This window comes from Cynocephalus volans, chromosome 7, assembly GCF_027409185.1.
Source record: "Cynocephalus volans isolate mCynVol1 chromosome 7, mCynVol1.pri, whole genome shotgun sequence".
Classification (NCBI taxonomy): Eukaryota; Metazoa; Chordata; class Mammalia; order Dermoptera; family Cynocephalidae; genus Cynocephalus; species Cynocephalus volans.
The window spans coordinates 154,372,751-154,394,858 of NC_084466.1; the positions used below are offsets into that span (position 1 = coordinate 154,372,751).

Sequence of the window (22,108 nt, forward strand, 5' to 3'; positions counted from 1 at the left end):
GAAAACACGAAACAAACCAAATTGAGGGACGTTCTACAAAATGACTGGTGTGTTCTCTTCAACAAAGGAACTGCTCCAGATGAAAGACAACTAAGAGACAAGGTAACTAAATGCAACACAGAATCCAGAACTTTTTTTGTTTTTTGGTTTTTTTTTTTGCTATAAAAGATATTATTGGGACAACTGGCAAAAGCAGTAATATTAGCACCACGCTCTAACCAACTGAGCCAACTGGCCAGCTTATACTATCAATGTGAACTTCCTGATTTTGATACTTGTACTGTATGTAAGAGAATGTGCTGGTGTTCAGGATAAACTACTTCCTCTGTCCCTAAATATTTCAGTGTTATATATTCGCAAATATTTCTCAGGGGGCTTCAGAAAAATATATACTGTACATGTTTGTGTGTGTGAGAGAACAGGCAAATGTGCTAAAACATCATTTGGAATGTCTAGGTAAAGGGTAATTAAAAATTCTTTGACCCATTCTTACAACTCTTCTGAAGTAAAAATAATTAGTAATTTTGAAATTATGTCAAAATAAAAAGTTAACACAAAAAACAGAAATGGATATAAGTGGCCATAGTGAATGTGCTCAAGTTTTATTTCCCCCATAGGACCCCAAATATTGCAGTGTGGTTTTATTTCTCTAAGCTCAACTATCAAAGGTATAGTAAGAGTCACAGCATGTCAGGGGCTTTTTAGGTAGAGAGACAGCGGGGTCAGAAAGCAAGGACACCAGGACCATGTTCTTAGAGATAAGCCAGAACAAAGGCAGGAGAGGCCCTTGCCTGGCCTCGACAGCTGGGGTTCAGGGGCCTCCAGTTGACTGCAGTGATCTGAGCAAATCCTCGACAGATCACAGCAAGGGCTTCCTTTTGGGTCAGCTGGTGGCTGCTTCCAGGAATTGGCCACTGAGTACCCATCCTCCACCCAAAATCCAAAATATCCCAACCCCAGGACAGCCCTGTCCTGCAGGGCAGTCGCTGTACCCGCTGCTGTGTGCTGGATGATTCCACATGGCCACAGTGAAGTCCAGAGACCAACCAGAACCAGCCCAATGGCAAGTCTGGGGCCCAAGGCAGAGAACTGACCTGAAAGTCCCAGAGTGCAGTATAACCTCCCAGTGGCCCAAGGTCAGGGCCTGGCCATGCTACCCTCCTCCCGTGGGCAGCACGTTGCTGGACAACGCTGCCTTCCAAATATCTCATGTTCCTTGAAGCAAAATGACATCCTTGCCAGTGACATGCAGCTTTTCTGGGCTCTCTCTGGAGAAGACAAAAAACTGTCAGCAGCTTCCCCCAAAAAACTTCACTTGCTAACCTTGACTTTCCATTATAATTGATCCTTATAAAAATTTAACATGCCTCTTGCCTCAGGTAATGCTTTCAAGCTTATGACTCTCTCCCGTGACCAGACTGTGGTGGCTGCCCAAGTCTTGTCTGTACTCTGCGGCCACGACCATCACTCTTCAGCCAGTTTTCAAAGGACATGTGCCCAGTGGGCCTTCAGCATTATCTCTACTCTAGAAAATGTGGCTCAGAAGCTACTGCTCCAGAGGAAAACTTCCCGGAGGCTACCACGTGAGTCTACCAAGCAAGACCCTCTGAGACAGCATGGGGCCACCTCTCTGCTGGTGGCCCCCACCAGGACACAGGGACATGCTGGGAGGGCATGGATACCCCCGCTCACCTCCGCATCCCAACAGCTGATGCTGAATGCCTGGTAGACTAAAAGCAAGGCTAATATTTTACATTAAACTTGCAAGTTTATACCTGACACCAGAAGCCCATCTATAAGATCACCGGGGCTAGCACATTCTCCACGTGCTTTGCAAAGCTGGAAGACAGCAAGCCAAGTCACACAGAAAAAGCTCTCTGGACTTGACTTCTGGATAAAAACATGTCACCCCAATGTGTGGAGAGTGGGGGAGCGACTGCTTGGTGAGACCATCAGAGGGGCCTCCCGCAGGCTCCACCACCCAGCCCCCGGGTCCCCTCCCAGGGAGGCCAGGTGTCCCAAGGACACAACACGGAGCAGCTGTGCACACACTCCCCCCACGTGAGCCCTCTGAGGCTTGGTTTCCTTGTCTGCAAAAGAGAAAATGACACCACATTACCAGGAATAGCTGACGAAGACGCTGCTGGGAGAAAAGACGGTGACATGGAGTCCTCTGTCCACTGTCCTGCCCCGAACGGAGAGCCAGGCCCCACCGGTTGCCGGCTCCGTGTTGCTTCTCTGTGGCCTGGGAAGACGCAGCGGCCCACAGCACTGAGGCCACCTCAATGGGGCACCAAGAGCCACACACGGAGGAGCCGCAGGGGAGACTGGCCCGGTCATCCTTCTATTTCGGGCCCACGGCAGTCACGTGGGAAGAGGACAAAGTGAAGAAGAGTCTGACTCAGACGGAGGAGCCCTGGAGACCGCCCTTGCCACCCCAGGAGGGACCGGCCTCCCGGGTGGAGCCTCTCTCTACAGTCCTGGGGCTCCCCAGCCCACCCCACCCTTCCTCTCCTGGCTCGGAAGGGAGGGTGCTGGGAGGTGGGACCCTGGAAGCCGCCTCCCCAGCCCTGAGGCCCTCCCAACCTCAGTCTCAGGGTCCCTCCACGGTGGCTACAGTCAAAACATGGATTTGCCAGGCCAGCGAGGTTCTCAGAAGCACCTACCACCCTCTCCCCACCCATCCTTTGCTTTCTGGCAGAGGGCTGGTGTCCAGAGCAGGTGCTGACCCCACCCCTACCTGCCACCTCCTCCCTTGCCTTCCTGACCACCCAGGGCTCTGTCCCGAGAAGGCGCCTTGAGATCCAAAAAACATCTCCCTGCAACTGCCCCAAGTCTGCCTGCGGAGGTGCTGACTTCTCCACCTGTTACTGCCGGTGCCTGACACTCAGCCATGAGCTCTGCCTTTGCCACATCAGCAAATCTTTGCCAAAGCGTACTTGTCCTTGAACAAATTTTTCCCCAGCTCTATGCAAACAAAGCCCTCTGCTTAGCAACAGCTCACCGGGCAAAACCCAAAGACAACCCAATCTGGGGCTGCTCCAGCTTCCTGGCTCTTGGTTCAAGACCACCAGGACTGAAATGACCACCTTCAATCCTCACATCACCACCCCTTCCCCAAGCTGCGACACCAACAAGTCAGCAGGAAAAATGAGGCAGATTGCAAACAGCTGTCGGTTCCAAGATAAAGAGTTTTATTTTAGTGGCTAAGGGGGAAAGTGGAGAAAAGCCGCCAACATTTTTACTAACAGCATAATTATATCAGAGAAACCTCCCTCCCTCCAAGATTTCTATGCTGCCCTGACAGCAATTTAAACAGCTGAGAAAAGATGGGGCAGACAACGTCATTACAGCAGGATCCCGTCTCCTTCCCATGTACATGTCTGACTGTCTTTAATGACACTGAAAGAAAGCCACATGGACATATGGCGAGGGGAGCTACCCCCGTGTGCAGCAGCAGTTACATAAAGCATTTAGTGGAGGATTTAGCTGTTTTAAGGATCCCATTAACCGGAGACAATTTCCATCCCAGACTCCAGGCAGAGCTGGAAGCTTTACTTCTGAAAGCAGGGCAAAGAATCTCCAACAGTAATCATCTTGGGAGAGCATGAACCTCCAGCAAGAAGCCTTAGTAAAAATCACTCCGTGGTGAGATCTAGTCCTGTCACTGTCAAAGCAGCCGCTTCCACAAACTCTGACTTTCTAGGCTAGAATGTGAGTGATCTTAATATAAGGGTCCACTGCTGTATGAGTCTACCTCAACAATATCCTTGTTTCTGTTCCTGCCCCTTTCTAAGCCATTTTCCACAGATGCCTGGGGAATCTTTTTTCAAAACTTACATTTGATCATGCCACACTGTCCTTGAAACTCTCCAACTGCCCCCCCCCCCCCCGCCTTCCTGGCCAAGACGGGGGTTCTGCATGACCGCCAACCTGCTCGCCAACCTCGGCTCTCTACTCTCACAGGGCTGTGGCTGCACGGGTTCCTGACCTGGGCACGAGCTGTTCCTTCTGCCCAGAGGCTCTTCCCTCGACCTCCTGTGGCTGCTGCCTCCCACGCTCCAATCCCAGCTTCTGGTTCAGAGGCCCACACCCAACACTCCCACCATCATGGCTCCTCAACCCAAGGCATATGCTATGGCCTGAATGGTTGTGTCCACCCAAAATTCATACGCTGAAACTCACTCCCAAGGTGATGGTTTTAGGAGGGGGGGCCTTTCGGGGGTGATTGGGTCATGAGGGTAGAGCTCTCATGAATGGGACTGGTGCCCTTATAAAAGAAGTCCAGATCGTTTGTTCGTCCCCTTCCTCCATTGAGGACACAGCAAGAAAGCACCGTCTATGAACTAGGAAGTGGGCCTGGGCCCTCCCCAGACACAGCATTGGCTGGAGTCTTGATCTTGGACTCCCCAGCCCCTAGAACAGTGAGAAATAAATTTCTGTTGTTTATAAGCTAGTAGTTTATAGTGTTTTTTTATAGCAGCTTGAGTGGACTAAGACCGTATACATTCAACTTGACACAAAACTAGAAAGACAAAAACCCATCAGGGAGGGGTTCCTCGCCCTCTGAAAGCACCTGGCACGTGTGTGTACGTATGTGCACGCGCACACACGCGCACACACACACACACACACACACACACACACACACACACACACTCTCTCTCTCTCTCTCTCTCTCTCTTACTTCTAAATGAATGGATGGTTGAGTCTGTAGTGAGCAGGAGCTGCCAGCCCCTGCTGCTCAGCCCCACACTCAACCCTGAAAAGATGGGTTTGAGCACTTACGTATTAAGACAGAAGCATCTGTGAAGGTCAGTGGTCACCATGCACTGGGACCGTACTACACAGCTTATGAGAAAGGACACTCCCCACCCCAGGGACAGAGCATCCGCACATGAACTATCCTATGGAGCCCACCTGGAAGGTAAAGGTCTGTCTGCTGAAGAATCCCGATTCTTCTATGTCTGTCCTTCTAGTGACTGTCACCCCACTCACATGCCCTACATCCCTGCTTCATAATGACAAGTAAGATCCCACATCTTGGGGTGTACCAGACAACTCAGATTTATTTGGATACAAAGAGATCTTTGGGATGCTTCAATGCAGACTCCCATGACACGCAGTGACCCTTTTAGGCTAGGTGGCCTGTCACACTGCTCACCAGCACACAGACGGTCTGTCTCACTAGCGGACAACTTGCATGGTTTTAGAAATTCTTTAGATTTAAAGACTTATGCTTCCTTGCCTCCCAGCCCAGTTCTGCCGTCTGGAACAAGTTGCCTCTCTCTTTCACAAGACAATGCTGAGGACAGGTGTTTTCCTCTGGGCTCAACAGCCCAGGACCCTAAGATGCCTTCCTGCCCCTTCCGTCCCCCTCCCGACTGTGAGCTCTTCAGGGGGTGGAGGTGCTGCTGACACCCAGCCAAGCCCTCCAGCCCCCTGAGAACACATCTGGTATTCTCCTTCTGGAGCCAAGAGCTGAACTAGTGGGACAAAAGGTCACATGCAATGGTCATGTTGAAGACACAGGATTGATACCTACTGTGTGTCAAAGATACAGCTCACAGGACGGCACAGCAGTCAGTCAGTGACAGTAAAAAAAGAGCCAAGATAAGGTGAACAGCAAGTCGGGGGAGGCGCAGATGGCTGTCGTGGGTTATGAAGAATGGACGGGGTGGGGAGGGGTGACTGGTACAGCATGCAGTGCAGATTATAAACACAACCCCAAATGAAGCGCTGCAAACATACAAACAACGTCTCTTTCCCACTCAGAGTCTTCTGCACAATTTAAGGTTTTCCTTTGGTACTGCCTGACATCACTCAATCGTGGCTAAACAGCATGCCCTGTTAGAACATACAGCCTGTCAATCAATGCATCTGAAGAGCCTAAATCACCCCATAAACTCTGGATTTCTCTCTATGGCCTGTGACCTTCTGAACAAGAGGGCATGAGGCGTCATCTGACCATGTCCGTCTCCTGAAATTTACTTAGCATTTCCAGTTGCTAGAAATCAACAGCCCTGCCCAAGGCCTAATAATGTGGAGTTCCATTAAAAAAAACACAAAAGAGGGGGCAGATAACACGCTTCGCAATTCCCACTTCTCACCACGGGGTAAACACACCTACCTCCAAGAAACGTGCCCAATAAGGAAACCCAACTGGAAAGGATGTGAGGGCCACTCAGCTCTCCCTGCCCTCCCCAGACAGATCAACAATCGGTTCTCCCACCCGAAATGATGGAGACACGATAAAAGATCAAACTGAACCATTTCACTTTCTCAGCCTCTGAAAATGTGCCTTTGCTGGGATTCATCAGTTCAGACACTGAGAGGTAAAATCAATATCAGCGACACAAAAGCCATGTGCTAATTTGAATATTCAAATTAGAACCCAAATATCCAACAGAATATGGATAACAGGTCTCACCAAAATATATGCATCATTTATGCCTCCACAGAATGCTTCAGAGCCAGATAACACGCTGCAAAACATTTTTTTACTTTAAAATATTTGTTCTTGACAACAAACTCTAGACTAGAATAAAAGCTGCTTTTTCACAAGAGTACTGAAAAGGGAAACAAACACTGCTAACGGGGTTTTGTTTTTAAACATCTGGAGATTCAAAAGTATCAGAAGATGACACAAAAATCTTAAATCGGAGTAACAAAAATGACTGATAGAATCAGTGAAACGATTCTGTAAAAGCGGACCAAATATGATGACAGCTGAACTTCAGAAGTAACGGTCTGGCCCAGGGAGAGACTTAGGTCTACTGGGGAAGAGTCGAACTGGGGCTATTAAATGACAATTTTGTCAACGCACAGCATCGTCATCCACCAAACAGGCCTCCAGAGAACCATTCCAGCCACTGTTCTGGCTGCTTGGCTTTTCTGAATCTACACATTTGCAAAGTGTGTAGAGCAGGCACGGCTCAAAGTGGCCCACCAGACCCAGCAGGACTGGAAAGAAAATGTCAAGCTTCAGGTGAGAGCAGCACTGCCAACAGCCTGAAGCTAGGCAGCCTCCCAGACTCACCCCCACACACAATTCCTGCAGAGTCCTAGCTCAATACCTGACATACAGCAGGCACTTAACAAATGCCTGCGCAGGGGAACCCAATAGCGGGTGGGCCAAGTCGAGGCAGGACTGTCATCTTGGCCTCTGCTGGCTCAGTTTTCAACCCTCTCCCTGCCTCCCACCATAATCAGCGCTGATTTGGTCCTTGGAAACACGGGGCTCCACCTCTGGCTTTGCTCCACTGGAGGGCACTGGGGGCAAAGCAGCCTCATTAATGAGCTAGTCCCAGGGGCTCTGATGCAGTAGTCCTTAAAGATCACAACCCAAACCACGCTTGCTACAGACAGGTACCATCTGCTGTTGTGGGCAGGGGGAGGCAAAGAGAGAAGGAACAAGCAAAAAGGAATTTCCTTTGAAAACAGAACTTGTGAAAGGCACTTAATATGGGGATAGGATGTAGCTGATACATAAGACAGTTAACTGCAAAGAATATGTATTACAAAGGAATTACGTACTTAAAGCATTTTATGTTTACACGTGATTTCATGGAGGAAATATGCATTAAAAATGGTTATTAAAAAGCCTGAGGAGAGGAGGAAAATAAGAAACAACAATATTGACAGCAAGTTGGCAAAGTGCTTACTAGGTCTCCAGGCGCTGGTCAATGTAATTCCCAAGTACTAACTCACTTATTCTTTACAAGCCTATGCGATAGCTACTATAATCATCCTCATATTTGAGGAAACTGAGGCACAGAAAAGATCAGCCATCTTCCCAAGGTTGCACGGCTACCAAATGGCAGAGGTAGTATTTGAGTCCAGACAGCTGGATGCTAGCATACACTGTTCTGCCAAGAAAGACAATTTAAAAAGCAAAGGACGTGACTTACACAAACCAAAACTACAGCAAGTACAGACGCTGCTTACATGAAATCCTGGGTATGCACATGGGCCCAAAGGCAGTAAGAGGGAAAGAAAAGCTTTGGGTGGGTCTGATTTGTAGAGATATCTATGCATAATCTGTTGTATCAAATGTGGACACAGAGATAGCAGGATTCTTTTTCGGTAAGCACAGTCATATACACCTGTAAGTTCTAGGAAAGGCAAGGAAAATGACCAGTGACGATACTTTGAGGACTGGGGAGGGCGGGTAATCAGCTCTGCCTTTACAAATCTTGCACTGCCCTGCTGCCCTCTTCAACAATCTTAGGCCCCTTTTGGAAGCATCAGGGCGATCTTTTTTTTCCCCCCTACTTAAAAAATCACATATATTCACTACAGAACATTTGCGGAGGGGAGAAGAGAGTGGGGAAAAAAAAATCACCCAAATTCTACCAACTAAAGATAACTACTATAAACCATTCATCAGATTTCCCCCATGATTATTTTTTATGGTTCCATTCATAAACGTACATTTAATTTTGAATCTTTTCATTTTAAGACAAGCATTCTACTTATGTTATTACAAACTGTGAAAGCATCATTTGAAAAAGAATTAGCTATTTTCCTACTGTTGGGTGTTTGAGGCATCTGTGTTTTTTGCCATCACATAACACCCTGACAAAAATCTTGGTGTATTAAAGTTTTTACAGCACTGGCTGGGGAAGGGAGATTATTAGGTCAAAGGGCATGTGCACTTTTTTGGGAAGGTGACACTGGTTCCCATGTCTGCTTGAAGATTCTGACTGATTACTTGACATCTATGACAGTATCTTATTAACTTTCTTCCCACCTGCCCCCAGAGTATGTGGGGACAGACAGACAGGCGCAGACCCACAAGCCTGGCAGTCTCATCTTACTGGGTTTAGTTCTAAAGCAGCAAGTCAGGCCCTGGACAGCCATGGAGTAGATCAGAGGGGGTGACATCACAGGCGGCAGATGTCCTGTCTCTGGATAAACCCACACTGGAACAGACCGCCGTTTATTCCAGAAAGTGCCAGACGTGGGCGCTGGCTTGTGTTTAGGAGCCAGGATGCTTGCAAAACACCCACCTTCACACACTAGAGTGACACAGAGTGAAAAGCTCACACAAAGCATGGAGACCAGGACACCAGGAAAACAGCCCGCCTTCCACAGTGGCAGAGTGGGCAGCTCTTGCTCCCCTGGGGGGGCACCACACGTTCTGAGTTTCACGGCGGCCCACAGCCCACCCGAGGACCAACCCCAGTCTGGACTATCAGATGGTGTTGGAACAGCACCCAGATTGCAGCAACCCCGCACATAGCACCCAGCAGCTCCTGGCCCCCAAGCTGCCTCAATACCTCAGCCCCCTCCGCCTGCAACTGTCAGAAGGCTGCTCAAGTCTCCAGAGTGGCCTCCCTGGGCAGATCCATCAGCCTGCATGCTTTCTCAGCAAGCCCCTATAAACCTGGGTAAAACTAGGTTAAAAACACCCTAGCAATTTAGAAAAATAAATCTTCACTGTGGCCTGCAATCTGAGGGTAGGAATGCCCACAGGAACCCAAGGAAAACAGAAGACAGGCTTAATAATAGAATTCTCACCAAAGAATAGTAATGTCCAAATGATCTTTCCAATCCCATGTGCTACTCTGAGAACATTTTAACCACCCCTTTGTATATGGGACAACCACTGCAGCAGGTCCTATTTTGGGCAGATTTTCCACATTAGAAAGCACGATGGTTAAAATGATTGTATGACACACCTCCCACCCACGACACTTTGTTTAATTCAAAGTCAAATACCAATGCAGGAGAGTAGACTGTTTACCACATTGAGATTTATAAATGGCCCTCCCGGACCATCACCCAGGCTGCTGCGCCCCCTCCCTTCTCAGACACAGCTGGGTGGGAATTCACTGACCTAATATCACTGGACAGATAATTCCTTGCCTTGGGGAAAGGCTGGCAAAGCCCATGGCATCTGCCATTTCCAATCTATGCTTTGGAACAGTAACTAGGGGCCTGTGCCAGGAAGCTCGGGGGCAGCACAGAATGCGCTCCTCAGCGGCTGTAAGTAAAAACTCAAAAATCCACCTACAGCCTCGTTGGGAGCCACCGCTTTGCGTTGGAAAACCCGAGCATTTGATTCAACTAAATCATCTCAAAGCCTGCGTTGGAGAAATAATTGAATTAAAGAGTTGCCATAACTCATTCAAGTGAGATAAAAACCATCCAGTGGGAGGCAAGACGACGAGGCAAAGACATTGCTGTTAAAATTCGCTGTATTCTCGAGATAGCGAGGAAGAAAGCAATATAATGTGGTTCAAAGGACAGATGGGACTTCCCTAATTGTCCCCAGATTCCTAGCAGCAGGGGTGGTAACTAAATGGTTTCAATTAAAAGTTAAAGAAACAAGGGAAACCAGGCAGTAAGTTATGCCTGGTGCTGGGAAGATTTCACTTGGTTCAGTCTGAGGGATTCTTTGTCCCGACTTCAGACAGCCAAGTGTCAATGGCATATGAGCAGTGAAGCCATCCCAACATGTCACCGTGACAAGGTGACAAATAAATCTGTCTGTCAAATGCACTGTCATGAACACTCACGTGAGTGTAAAGGAGCCAAGTGCCAGGCGTCAGCGTGGGGTCCTTCCGTCTGCCCAAGTGGCCTCTGTACAGGGCGCTGCCTCTGCAAACAAGGACGAAAGGGGCACACAGTGGCAAACACGGCCACAAGAGAGCAGCCACGGAGTGGGGGTTGTGCCCCTCTGAGAAGGGCTCAGAGCCCCCGATGAGGTGACTCTCAGGCCTTGGTGTTAACTTTGACCTAGAAATTAGGCATCAGTGTGGCTCAAGCACAATGTGACAACAGGCTTGGAACACAGAACCACCCTTAACCAGAGGTTCTCAGGCAGGAGACGTTTTATACCCAAGGGATGCTGGCAATGTCAGGAGACACTCGGTTGTCACACTGGGGCGGGGAGGAAGGGTGCTAGTGGCATCTCGTGTTTAGAGACCAGGGATGCTGTCAAACATCCCATAATGCATAAGACAGCCCCTTACAACAAGGAACTATCTGACCCAGATGTTAACAGTGCCAAAGCAGAGAAATCCTGCCTTAAACAAATCATAAATTGAAGCCTCTGAAGTTTCACAGGAACCAGGAATGCTAAGAAATAGCTGGGGTTCATCATGGGCAAGGTAAATTTTATTTTTAACAAACACAGGACATAAGAGACATCCCTGATGTGCAGGCAGCTGATGAAAGGGAAAGCGGACATGGCAACCAAAGAACGGAATCAACCAAGTGCATCCAAAGAGCGGAGTGGACAAAGAGCGAGCTTCCTTCCCGCCACCAGGAGGAGGCAGGCGGTAACAAAGGTGTCGCGGGGTCAGGTGATGCCGTACTGAAGTAGTTGATTCAGGAGAATCTGACCCAGAGCCTGGTGTGGTCCAAGGAGAAGCTGAGAGCTGACTTGAGGACAACAGCAGGCCAGTCTTCAGGGTCGGTCTCTCAACACACTCCACGTTCACACTTGCCATCCACGTCACTGCTCTGGGAGGAGAAGTATGACACGCACCTACACACAGACCTCAGGAAAAACAAATCCCCAAATGTGAGAGCACCCCTAACAAACAAAGGCAAACAGAGGGGCACAGAGTCCCAGAAAGCCAAGGTCAGCAGATAAGACCCTGAATACCAGTGACCAGCACCCACCAGCCTACTCTCAGAGGGTAGCTGCAGCTGTCACCAGGGTGGTCTGCAGTCATGGGGACCTGTCAGGGTCCCAGGTGATGCAGAGAAACAGAAAGGCGACACCTGGCAAAGTGGGTAGGAGGTCTTCCTCCCAGTGCACAGATGGACGTCATGCAACTCCATACATCACCATTGGTACCATGGGTCACCAGGCCCCACCATCAGGAAAACACGAGAACACAACCACCGTGGAACGCGTTAAGACACTACTCCTGCAGGAACTGCGGACCTCAGGAGGGAGCAGACCTGAAGGGGCTCTCTTGTCTTCTCCACAGTTGTGCTCCACGTGTCTGGGTGGCTCCTGAGAGTGTGCTACTTTGGAAGATGTTTTGTGATGTCCTAACCTCAAAGAATAGACATGTATAGGTAGAGGGTCTGGTTTCTGAGGCAGAAGCAGGGGCTGAGATTTGCAGACAAGACAATCTCTGTAGAAAATAGATTTCTCTCTGCTTACAACAGCTCTTTGGTGACTCAAGGTTTAGGCTAAAGGCAACCCTACTCAGGACTAACTTAAGCCACGTCTGGGCCAATGGTCATTAACTGTGGGGCATGGGCATCCCTGTATCCCCCAGGAAGACTTGCCAGGTTTTCAGCTCCTTGGCCATAACGAAGTCCTTCTAGAAAGCACTTTGAACAGCACACGCAAAGGCAAACCAGGAGAACAGAGAAGAAGGAGGCGGGGTTCACTTCCTTGCCCTCCTCTTTTAAATACTGATAGGATTGTTTTTATCCCCTTTGTAAAAAAAAAAAAAAAAGTATGTGGTTTAAATTTATCCTAACAACAAAAACTCTGGGAATAAATAAGAAAATTTGAGTCCTACTAACATTTTGTCAGTATAGTTAATATTTCTTTCTCATCTTTTTTCCAAGAGTAGGTGAAAGAGAAGAAAGTGAACTCAGTGTTGAATCTACCCTGAAGAAAAAAGGGCCCCAAAATGCTGAAAAAGTGGAAAAGGAAACAAAAATGCAAAATGAAATAATATGGTGGTGGTGATGAAATTCCTGCATGATTTGAGACCAAAGCCTCAAGAATCTAATACTGACCGATCAATACTTCCTATTTCTCAGCTTAAAAACAGGGACAACTGATCTACATGACTAAACCCAGCAGCCAAATAAAAGCCAAAATGAAAAAGTTATTAGCCACTACAATACAGTTTACAGCACAGTCATTTGCAAACCTAAATGCCAGAAAAGCATCTACTGGGTCAAGTTATCCAGACACAGCTTTGTCTGACAAAGTCTTTCTTTTAAGATGATCATATATATCAAGGTTAGGAAAAGAAAGAAATTCAACTCAGGTAAGAAATACAAGTCTGTGTAGCATGAAATATCTCCAAGAGCCTTGTTTAGTGAAATTAACTAGTGGTTTAATAGGGGGGAAAAGTCTGATATACAAGAGTGCCCCAATTTCTTCAGAGAAATTAACATTTCAATCCTGTTTTTATCTAGAAGTCATTAAACTGTGCAACATGAATTATTGGAACTCTAGCAGCGAATTAACTCTATTCATCAACTAAGTCCAAACACTTTAGAGTGCATCTGTAATGAAAAAATAGCTCTACATTTCTATCTCTTCTCATTAAAGTAAACCAGTTTTCCCTCTCTCAGTATATAAAACTGTCTTCTCTTCATATAATTTATATTACCATAAGCTGGTTCACATTCTAAACTATTACACGCCTCCAATTAATTTTTGCGGCTTTTGCCTGAAAATTTAATGAGATAGTAGTGTATGAACCTGCTGACTCTAGATTATGTGTGCGCTCCCGATATTAATGTTGGCATAATAAAATAACCTGATTCACACTTGCTGAGAGCATCTCCCATCGCCAGAGTGGTAAAGGTAATGTGTAAGCCAGGTCTACGCGTATGACTCTTTTAAAACCAGTTATAAAATTTACTGGTCTCAAATTAAACTGTTCCTACTCATCAGCTTTGGAAGAAAGGAGAAAGAAGCAGCACAGTCTAATTATCCCCAACACCATTTCTATGAACATTTCAGAGAACAGTTAGGATGGATGACTATTTGTCTAAGACCTTAGTTCTCTACCATGGAAGTGATGGGGCCGCATTTCTCCAAGCCAGTCTCCAGAGACAGCGAAGACAAGTGCCCAGAGCAGCGTGGGGCACCAGGAATCCCTCGCTCAGTCCAGCCACAGGTGCCCCTTGGGTACACACGCCACAGGCGTGGCCCGTACTTTTCATGACTGTGTGTGCACGTGTGCTTGAGGGTGTGCACGTGCGTTTCTGTATACCAGTGTGTGCACGTTTGTGTAACATCTGTGTGTGCGTGTGCAAATGCATTTGAGTATGTGTATAAGTGTGTGCATTTGTGGGCGTATGAGCATGCACATGTGAATTTGTACATGAAAGCACACCTGTGTGTGTATGAGTGTGCACGTGTGCAAGTTCAAACAAAGGAATAGGTCAGAGGCATTGGTAACTCTGAGTCTCAATGACCGGCCTTCTGTAGATATTACCATTTGCCAAAGGATCTAGGAACAAACAAAAGGTGAAAAAAGGCCACCACCACCAGCACCAGCAGCAAGTAATCACCTTTCATAAAGTGACTATTATGCATGTTTTTTTCTTAAACCGATCTTGAACTGTACTTAGACTGTCTCAGCCACCAGCCATCAGGCAGGTGAGAAACCAGAGCATGTTCAGCTCTGGGAATGAGCTGTAGGACTTAGGGAGACTATTCTAGAACGTGCAGTCCATTCCTGACCTGGGCTGATGACGACAACCATACACACTAATACTGGTGGCTGAGAATTAGTGATAACAAGAGAATGTGCAGCACTGAGCAGTGTGATGAGTATACAGGGGTCACTTGGTTGATGTTTCTGAGTTTATCAGCCCTTAGGAAGGACAGGACCTGGGCCATGAGGGGGCCAGACTGAAGAGGGGGGTGGTTATGCCCATGGAAGGCTAGAAGACCCTCCGGCTCATTCCTGTCTCCTGATCTGTTTCCCACCCTGGTCCTACCTTCACAGTGCCAGTGAGCCAGCCCTGGGCTGCTGCTGGTGAACAGACAGAGATACCCACAGACACTGGGAGTGTGAGCTGCTCTCTCAGCACTGGTCCAGCCTGGGGCCACTCCCACCCAGGCTGGGTATGTGGGGACTGAAGCTCCAAACCCCACTCATTAAAGCCAACAAGCTCACGTGCCTGTGAGCATTTACCAAGTCAGGAAGCCACCTTTTTATGCGTTGTTTGTAAACAAATGTGGAGCCTATACTGAAAGATTAGAGAAAAGCCATCACAGGGACATGTGGTCAGGAGCATTCAGTGTCACACCTTTACACCCAAACATCCCAACTGTTTTGAGAGAAGGCAGTGGCGCAGAACCCGTAGGGTGTGCAGGTCAAACCCAGACCCAGGTTCACAGCCCACCTCTGCTCCTGTCAAGTGCCAAAAGAAGTCAGTTAACCTCCATCGCCCATTAAATAATAAGAATAAATGAGGATTCAAAACCCAACCTTTGGGGGACCATGCAACATACACGGGACTGAATGAAACTAAAGAGTGTACGGCATGCACAGAACACTAAGCTCACGGGGCTTCCTTTCCAGGGCAGGTAGCTGGACCGCTCTGGACCTTGCAAATAAAAAGTCCCTTCAACTCTGCTTTCCTGGCCAGGGAAGACCTAGGACACGAGCCCCAACACTCAATGCCCCCCTCTAGGCTCATAGAAGGACACACTCTACCCAGCTCCTGCTGGAGCATCCTCCACCAACTGCTGGGGAAACACTCCTGTGTCTCAGGAGGCAGCATGTAAAGGTACCACTCCCCATCCTCAACAGGAAAAGGCAATCTTTCCTGCCTGTGTGAACTATCAACAGAGGTGCATGAAAAGTAAGCTCTTGACTTGTCAAAAACCACTGTCTAAAGAGGAGCACAAAGGTGTCCAGATACCAGGGGAGGAGACATGTCCAAGAACAGCAGTAGGGCTCTGAGCACTGCACAGGTGGACGGGTATCACCTTCTCCGAACCCACCACTCCAGAAAGTCTGGTCTAGGCTGGGACGGGGGAGGGGCGGGAGGGCACAAGACCCTAACTGGTCATCCTGGGCTCTTCCCAGAACTAACACAAGCTCAGCCCAGAGGCGTCCTCAAAACGAGGTTCTGTGCCATCTCAGGCCCAGTCCTAAGGCAACAGAAAAAGGCCCCCGAATTCCACACTGCCAGGCCCTGGGGAAGACACAGAAGGTTTCCTCAAGATCACACAGAGACTCTGAAAACCTCCTCATGTTGAAGAACGGAAGCTATTAGCTGCATTACTGGCATGCACAGATGTTGTCCATATCTAAAAATTCCCAAATAGATCAATTAGCATGTTACAAAGAATTTACTTCCATTTCCCCTTGACAGATCCTAAAAGCCAAAACACAATGCTCAGTTTGAAAGTGACAAGTGTATATAGCAGGAGATGCTGTATTAAATGCAGACAACACAAAAGAAAATGATATTTATAATGATTAGCTATCTAATTCTAAGAGTAGAATGCCAAAGCTATATGATTCCACTTGCCTGATAACCAAAGCTCAACATCCAACAAGTCACTTCCGCTCTGAGAAGGGAAGTTCTAGCGTTTTCCTGACGTTTGCAGCCAGCTCTGTTTTTCGTTTTTCTAGGGAAGGTACCGGGAATGAGTGGGAAGACAGAGAGGGCTAGAACCCAGGAGTAAACACACGACACACACAAAATTAGGAGCACTACATTTTAAAATTAAAATGTTTACATACCACGTATACATACGAATAATAACAGGGTTCTAAAATACATGTCCATTCCCTACTATGACAACTCAGTTTAAAGGGAGAGATTCTCAAGCTTCTGCCATGGGAAGAAATCTGGGGGCCTTTTGTGTTTGTGCAACTTGGCTATGGGGTGGGGGGTTGTACGTGGAGAATTCTCACACAGACAAAGGTATAACACCACTGCTATCATCCTCCGAACTTTAAGCATTTTCCTTACTCGTATGTTTAGAAACGACCCTTTCGTATGTTTAGAAATGACCGTTTCGGGAAGAAGGGATGGCAGGGACAAGGACAAGAGGAAGAATAACAGATGAAAACCAAAATTAAGCTCATGGATGCAGAGCTGTCCTCCTTCCCATTCTTCCAGAATTCTCTTCCTAGATTGCAAATCAAAATCTGCATTTAAATAGACCATTTTAAATGTAGAAAAGAGGAAGCCCTAGGGTATAAAGGTATTGCATTCAATATCTATGGGCACAACATTGCATTTTAAATGAGATGCGGCATTTTGAAATTTACTGAATATATTACATATCTTAAATAGTCTTGTTATTACTATTATATTTACTAAATTCTCTTATTCTAATAGGTGTGTTTCTTTTACAGCCAGGATTGTTAATAAAAGTAATGTGATATTACATCATTCTATCAATTTCATCTTGAGAAAAGATTACACGATCCAGGGATCTCATAAGCTGTGGGCTCTGATAATTCCAGCCATTATTCAGTGTGAAATTCAAACAGTCTGAATTCATTAACATTGGTTGTTACAAATCTGCATTTTTAGACTTCACCATAAAATGCAGGAGTCCAAACCCAGTGACCTGAATCTAACAGCCTTTCATGTGAAGTGGCCGTGCTCTCAGGCTTCTCCCAGCGTGGCTCTCGGGATAAAGCCCATGTCCTCGTGCTGTCCGTGGCTGGGGAGAGACAGGGGCTACGCTGGCCTCAGGCCCTTTGCTCACAATGTTCAGACAAATCGCAGAAACCTCGAGCCATCGACAGGAGAGTGGGGACACGACAGGAGTTCAGGCAGTCGGACACACCTGGGCACAGGAACAGGTGCCGTGGGTGCACTACCAGCACCTTGCCTTTGCTGTGGCTTGAACATCAGCAAAGTAAGTAACAACTGTAGTTACTTACAATCCAACCAACGTATGACATTCAGGAAAGACTTCAGGGAAACCCCAAACCATTCATCATTTGATGAAAACACATCATTACCAGGTTGATGGGAAAGGGGAAGACATCCTACCTCCCAAGTCCCAGGAGGAAGACATAACCTTCAGAAGCACACTGGAACTGTCATGAGTAAGGAAGCTTACTCATCTTGCATCTACATTTTTATTGTAACACAGACCACAGGTGCTCCCTTGGATAGACGCACCCTGTACTTTCTCCTCCAGCCCACGGAAGACCACCAGGGCTTCTGGCACTAAGCCTAGGGATGTCTGCATTTACTGCTGCTGTCACTGAGGGTGATGATGATGATGCCAACAGCAGTCACTCTTTTTTAAGCCCTTAGAGTGTGTCAGGTACTTGCTAAGCCCTCTTCAATACCCACAACTCAGATGAAGCACTACTATTAGCCCCATTTGACAGAAGGGAAAACTGAGGCACTAAGCTCAGAGGAGTTTAGTTTGCCCAAGGTCAACGCCATCAGCAGTTGCATCAAGCCGCAAGCATTTCTTGGCCCTTCCATCAGGACCCTGGCCTCCGCCCATCACCAAGGTCGCAGCCAAGTCCTCAGTAATTAGAATCTTTACCTTCCCCATGCAAATAGGAGGAAGAAGTGCCAAAGCCACGGGCTGCTGAAGGGAGAGATGCTATGATGCAATTCCACACCCAGGAGCCGAGCTGCTCCCGGGCCAAGTAACGCCGCACCAATCTGCTCTGTTTAAGCGTGCAAGCAGAAGGCTTTCCGGCCTGAAACAGGCCTCCATGGTGCTGCCACTTAAGCCTGTGGGAGATCAGAGCACAGATCAATGCGAATCCTTCCTAGAGGAAGCTGCAGCCTATGTCGTGGTTTAGAAGTCATCTCCTGCCATAACTAGGGAATGGCAGTGAGTTTTAATTGAATTATGAAAAGCCAGGAGGGCTGTACTCTCATCAAAGAGGAGGTCTTTAACAAATGTGGGACTGTCAGTTACACATGCAAGAAACACCAGCCTCCAGGCCTCTGAAGGCAGGTGGCCACCACGCTGGGTCTATGAAGGAATTCGATACAGAGGCCATCCGGGCTTTGGTCCGGAGGAACCCTGGTTATGGGACGCAGGGAGCCAGGTGGGCCTGCTTGCCGTCCTCATAATCTCAGCATGGATGCAGTCAGGGCAGCTGAACCACAACCCCTTGCACCTGAGGGTATTCCAACCATGGCACCCCCAGATGACGGGAGAGTACAGCTGGGTCACTAGGTCACACAGGTTCAGGCCCCCACCCTAACTTGCATGTGGGGGAGGAGGGTAGTGCATGCCTTTGCTTTCCTGCATTGGAAAATTCAAGAACATGGCTTTGTCATATACACCTCCCCTGAACAGGTAGTGTAACATGCTGGTTTGCCTTCTGTCTACAGAAAACACTCCCCAGCCTACCAGACAGATGCAGGAAGGGGTTCCTGTATGCGCCCAGCCCACTCCACACCTCCCTGGCCCCACTGCAGCCTGGATTGATTCATTCAGAAAATACTACTGGGGCATCTACAACGTGCAGGCCACGCACAGGAAATTAAGGGGACACTGAGCTCAACAGACAAGGCTCTGCCTCAGGGAGCTTGCAGAAATCATTCTGGAAGGTTCTATGTTAACAGTCAGAGCTCGGCCTCTTAATCTGAGTCCATTGACAACACTCATTTAATTCACCTGACAGAGGAGTCACAAGGCTTGAGCCTAAGAAAGAACAGACTAAAATCTTTGGCTGCTGTGCCAACAGTGACTTGGGGCCCGCACCAGACAACAGGCTACCCCCTTGCACTCAGGGAACCTCACATGTGTGAGGAGGGTGGGGGCACCCAGGCAGAGCGAGCAATGCTCACGGGAAAGCCAGTCCCAGGAGAGCTCAACCCCGATGGAGCTGGAGTCAAGGTCCCTAGGACCCTGTGCTTCCCACCAGTGTTTTCCTGAGTTCCTGAACTGCAGAAGCAGGTATCTATCTTCAGTCAGCACATGGGGCTAGATGCACCTGTTGTTACCTGCTGCACTGAGGGGCATTCCAGTAAACCTGCTCTCCCCAGCTCACAGCCCAAGCTTCCGCCTGGAGAAGGGGCAAGCAAGCCTGTCCCGAGGCCTGGGACCCTGCCTTAAAGAGCTGCCAGGCTGAATGGCCTCTCCCCCTGCATCCCAGAGGAAACCAACCGCCCCAGCTGAATCTTCCAAGGAGTTGCAGGTTACACACTGCCCAGGACAACAAAGGTTTCCTTTGAGTTAAACAATGTATAGATGAACCAGAAAAGGGAAGGCAACCACAGAAAAGGTGTTGTGTTAGAAGGCACAGGACCCAGGTACCCTTACCACCAATTCTCGTTTTCCACAAATCTATATTAAAAGGCAGCACAATACTGTTCCAATAAATCAAGGCCCACTCCGAGTGGATCTGACTAGAAGCTCACGGGGACATCCGATCCTGTCAGCCTGTTGAAGGACGGAATAGGAGGATCGGGTGTGGAAGCCACTGTGGTTAGTATACACGTTTATGAAGAAATGGAAGTTAAGTCCTGTAATCAGATGCTCTGAACTGCTATTCAGCCACGGGTTTTTTTTTTTTATCCTTCCACATTAACATTTTTTTCCCTAATGTTCTATCTTTTTGCTGTACATAATTAATTTTAACAGCTTCTGCAGCTCACCCCACAGGTTGTTGCTGTTTCTTTTAAATAAGTATACTGCTGAGAAATTGATTTGTCTGCGCCGCGTGCCTAAAGAAACCACATCATGAAATATGTATAAATGTCACCGTTTGGGCTGTTCCTCAGGATAAGTAAGGAAAATGTTCCATCTTAACTCCTTACACAAGAGTCCACTCACGGAGGATATTCCCGTGTGTTATCCACATGCCCACACACAAAAACCGATGAATTACGCAGCCTTTTCTTTTAAAAACCTCTTGTTTATCCTTAACTGGTACAAGTCTAAGGGAATTATCTTAATTGCTAGGTGGAAGAATGAATTGTGAAAGCATTCAGTTAACCAAGAAGACTTTATTTTTAACAGCATGCAGGCAGGTGGGAGTTGCCAAGTTTGCCAAAAATAAATGAATCAATCGATAAATAAAACAAATGCGTTCAGTTGGTGTTAAACGGACACCTGGGAAGAAGGAAGCCACAGCATCATTCTTCCTGGCCTAGATGAAAACGCCAGGCCTGGGGACACACCTTCCATGAGGGACAACAGAATTCTCAGCCGTTTCCTAAAGCGTTACATTAGAAAATTCATCCGATTTTCTGCTCTTTAAACAAGAGTCAAAATCAGGATCCAGAAATCAGCTTACAAAATATTCTCAAAGTACCCAGCTTCTTTCATTACCACGTGGGCTGTGTTAGGATGGATCTTGAGCAGAACTTCTGGAGCTCTGAGTACCTGCTTAGCATCTGGGGCTGAGGGAGCTGTTCTGAGTTCAAAGTGACGTCCCTTTACACTTGAACTTGGGCAAATCCCTAGAGTGCAGTGAGGTGGTGTCTGTTGCTCCATAAAAACCAATTGAAACTGTCCAAAACTAAGAGCACATTTTAAAAAACATTACTGGTCTAATATGCTCTAGGAGTAGTAATAAAACCAGCGATGGTAAAACATTAATTACAAAACAAAAATATTTACAGAAAGAAATAACCTTTTCCTCTGCCATTAATCACACCCAGGGGCACCTGATTAGAGACCCAATCTTTTAATACGACAAAGCTCATTTCCCTGCCTTCTCATTTGCACATGGATATATACCCCCCAAACCTGAACCTTGACAGTAAACATAAAACCTCACTTCCTCCAACAAGTAAGGCCTTTACTCTGTTACATCACTTCCATCTGCTCCTTTCTGCTCCCTTTCCTCTAACAAACACATGCTCCAAGCCTCGGGGAAATGACAGTGATCAGTCACTAACTTCTGCATCTGGGTGTCCCATAAAACTGGTGGAAAAGGGCTGGCTGGTTAGGTTAGCTCACTCATTTGCAGCACGGCGCTGATAACACCAAGGTCAAGGGTTCAGATTCCCTTACCAGCAAGCCGACAAAAAAAACAAAAACAAAACTGGTGGGGGGACAGGGTGGAACAGGACTCACACTAGCCAGGCCTGTCTGGGGCTTGTTCAGGTCTTCACCCCGGCTGCGTTTAGCGGGCTGGCACAGGAGGGCCCATCTCTGAATACTGATTCCTCCTGACCTCAGGTCCAAGAAGCAGCCCATGGTTAGCCCCCCTTTGCGTGAACGAGTGCTACCCTCTCACTTGGAGTCCGGCCTGGGGCAGGGACTGATGGCACTACAAAGACCCCAGGAAGCTACCATCAGCTACAGAGGCATCCTGTGATATTTGCGAAGCAAAGTCACCCTACTGCCTTGTTTCCTGAAAGGCTGCTACCAGCAGGGGATAAGGGGAAACCAGAGTTTGTGATTATACCATGAGTGCATGAACCCCAGGTCTACTGGAAGGCCCCATGGGCTGACAAATGTTATCTGAGCATAAAG

At 47.7% G+C, this 22,108-nt stretch overlaps 1 protein-coding gene across 8 annotated transcripts in view; it reads right to left on the reverse strand.

Annotated features, from left to right (window-relative positions):
* CTBP2 (C-terminal binding protein 2) overlaps positions 1–22,108 on the reverse strand; it is a 161,263-nt gene that overhangs the window by 86,949 nt on the left and 52,206 nt on the right. The window contains exon 1 of one of the 8 annotated variants that reach the window (XM_063103387.1): positions 9,523–9,539. The exons of 5 other annotated variants lie outside the window; for them this stretch is intronic. The gene's annotated coding sequence lies outside the window, so the exon portion shown is untranslated. Of the gene's footprint in view, positions 1–1,094; positions 1,180–2,119; positions 2,273–9,522; positions 9,540–22,108 lie in introns of those variants that run through there. 2 more of the 8 variants (XM_063103385.1, XM_063103386.1) reach the window with 2 other exon arrangements.